Raw genomic sequence first — 3,580 nt, 5'->3', positions numbered from 1 at the left:
TCAATTTGAAATGACACAGACGCACAAATATCATACCCCCCCCCCCAAAAAAAATGCTAACCTCCCCTGTTATTGTAATGGTGAGAGGTGAGCATGTCTTGGGGGTATGATATTTGTGCATCTGTAACTTTCTCTCCAATGGTTATTCATGATTCATTCAGGACTATCTTTAATCAAGGAAGGAAACACATTTTATTATTATTTTATTATTAGTGACTCCAAAACGTCACAATACATTATTTACCATTCATTTCTAGTGGGCAGAAAATAATCTGAAACACAACCAAAACGAACAGCAAATGCATCCAACAAGTTTGTAGAGTCACAAGCTTGATGTCATCATTGTGTGCCAGGAATATGGGATCAAATGCTACACTTTTCACTACTTTAATACACATATAATTGAATTTGTCCCAATATATTTGGTCCCCTAAAATACAGGGACTATGTACAAAAACTGCTGTACTTTCTAAACAGTTCACCCGATATGGATAAAAATACCCTCAAATTAAAGCTGACAGTCTGCACTTTCCTTCATAGTCATTGTATATTTTCTAATCCAAAGTGCTGGAGTACAGAGCCAAAACAACAAGAAATGTGCCACTGAGCTAATACTTTTGGAGCTCACTGTACACTTAAACCCCAAACCCCCAGTTTGAAAATACACCCTACTCAAGAGAGATAAAGGTTTATCTGTCACCGGGCATGGATGCAGCTTCCAGTCCCATTGTCCAAAACCAGAAGGTTGCAAATACTTTCAAACATGATTACATCCCCCTGTGCGTCTAGAAATGATAAACACAAGAGACTCTATTAAGGTTTGGAAATGCAGTAAGTAGAGGGTAAGACGGAAAAGTATTTTAAAAAAGACAACATTATACGATAGGCTTTGCTTGTTCTGTCCGCCCTTGCCTCTGCCAGGCTTAAATAAGAACGTGGCTGTGAAACAGATGAGTGAAAGGCCCTGCTAATTGATTTTGTCGTGAGCATGTTTTCTCAGAGGGGGTCCTGGTCATGTAGGGGGACAGAGACATATGGCAAGTGAAGTGTGCAATCCGGTGGGACAAGGCCAGTGACAGCTAGAGGTGACAGGTGAAGGGACACAGCACAGCTGGGTGGTCTTCTTTTACCATAACTGTCAAGAACTTGGCACTATACACTCTTAGAATTAGTACTGACTTGAGGAACCCTGGAGATCCTCAAGGAACCATTGCAATGGTTCATATTTGCACATTCGGTTAGTTGAAGGTTCTTGGAGGAACCTTCAACGTTTCAATGTAGCAAAGGGTTCCTGGAGGAACCCTGGACTGGAGGCATGACTTAGTGGCTTTCAGATAGATATTTTTGGGCCACCCAGTAGAGTAAATGTAATTCCTGTTAATCTGTTCTGTTGTATTGTCAACAGAGTAAACCTTAACTGGAAACGGAGAAAAGGGATAGAAGAGGGCATGAAACCCTGAGCTGTCCCTATCAGTCACAAAGTTTCTCTTTCCCTCACATGTTAAGGCTGATCCCTGACAGTTCTGTAGCTTCAATAAGGCTTACAGAGGTGTATGAGTTCCTCAAGAGCCTACACAATCCCAAAGTTGTAATAGTTACCACTATATTACTTTATGTAATCATCAATGTTAACATTACATTACACTGAACAAAAATATAAACACAACATCTAAAGTGTTGGTCCCATGTTTCATGAGCTGAAATAAAAGATCCCAGAAATGTCCATATGCACAAAAAGCTTATTTCGCTCTAATTTTGTGAACAAATGTGTTTACATGCCTGTTAGTGAGCATGCCTGTTAGTGCCAAGATAATCCATCCACCTGACAGGTGTGGCATATCAAGAAAATGATTAAATCCCTCTACATTCTAAGCTGAGGGAGAGGGGGGTTCTACTAAGCTATATGGAATTGTTTTAAGAAGGTCATAACAAGGATCATTTAGCTATTTGATTTAGAATTTTAACACACACAAAAATATCTAAAAACATTATTTGATGAAACATTAAAAATGTAACCCCTCCCATTACAGAAAGGTTCCGGTTTGAACTTTTACACAGGGGTTCCTCAAAAAGTCTTTTCAGAGGGGTTCCTCAAGGAAAAATTTTGAACTGGAAAGGTTCCACCGGTGTGGCAATTTTTTAAACGAAAACTCAAAGAACAGTATATTATTATTTTTTTTTTTTTTTACCAAACTACTAAACCATCACTAAATACAGATTTACGATGTTAGGACAAAAGTACAGAACACTTGTTAAACCTTAATTATCATCTGACTGTACAGACTGCCTTTATTCCGTTGCCCAAATTTCACTTTGGGAAAGGACCAGGCTGGTAACTCTAATGAATTTATCCTTTGCAGCAGAGGTAACTCTGGGTCTTCCATTCCTGTGGCGGTCCTCATGAGAGCCAGTTTCATCATAGCGGTTGATGGTTTTTGCGACTGCACTTCAGGAAACTTTCAAAGTTCTTGAAATGTTCTATATTGACTGACCTTCATGTCTTAAATTAATGATGGACTGTCGTTTCTCTTTGCTTATTTGAGCTGTTCTTGCCAAAATATGGACTTGGTCTTTTACCAAATAGGGCTATCTTCTGTATACCCCCCTACCTTGTCACAACACAACTGATTGGCTCCAAACGCATTAAGATGGAAAGAAATTCCACAAATTAATTTTGAAGAAGGCACACCTGTTTATTGAAATGCATTCCAGGTGACCGCCTCATGAAGCTGGTTGAGAGAATGCCAAGAGTGTGCAAAGCTGTCATCAAGGCAAAGGGTGGCTATTTGAAGAATCTCAAATATAAAATATGTTTTGAATTGTTTAACACTTTTTTGGTTACTACATGATTCCATATGTGTTATTTCATAGTTTTGATGTCTTCACTATTATTCTACAATGTAATATATTTATTTTTAAATATTAAAAACTCTTGAATGAGTAGGTGTGTCCAAACTTCTGACTGGTAATGTACGTGGGAGAATAGTTGGCAGAATATAAGCTTAAATGCATATTTTGCCTATTATCTTTGACAGATTGTCTGTGGCTCAAATGTTTGGGGTACTTTGAGGTACCTGCTTGGGGTTGTTTGACGTTGTTTGGGGTACTTTGGGGTTGTTTGGGGTACTTTGGGATACCTGTTTGGGGTAGTTTGGGGGTGATTAGTATGACCCTCTATGGATTATTATTCTGTGGTTGAGTTTGTGCATGTTTGAGTGCTTCCTTGTACAGTGCCATGAAATGACCTGGGACAATTTTAATAAGTAATTTAAAGTAAATGGTAATTAGGTTCTGAGATTTGCCACATACCGGGTAATTAAAAGCACTTAAAGTTAAGCTTCATTTAAACTTCATTACCTGCTTTTTTTTTGTACAGACTTTCATTTGAAACACACATGCATCATTAAGTCGGCAGTAGAAATGCCTATATCTAAATAGATTAAATCAATATCAGTATGTCATTCAGAAAGAGCAATGAAACTGGATTGATGGACACCCTCTTCATAGAAAAATATTGGACTTCATCAAATAAATAATAAAACAGCTTACATATGTAAATTGGATGCATGGATTTTTCATT

This window comes from Coregonus clupeaformis, chromosome 19 (genome assembly GCF_020615455.1).
Source record: "Coregonus clupeaformis isolate EN_2021a chromosome 19, ASM2061545v1, whole genome shotgun sequence".
NCBI classification, from domain to species: domain Eukaryota; kingdom Metazoa; phylum Chordata; class Actinopteri; order Salmoniformes; family Salmonidae; genus Coregonus; species Coregonus clupeaformis.
Note: the sequence above shows the minus strand (reverse complement) of the source record.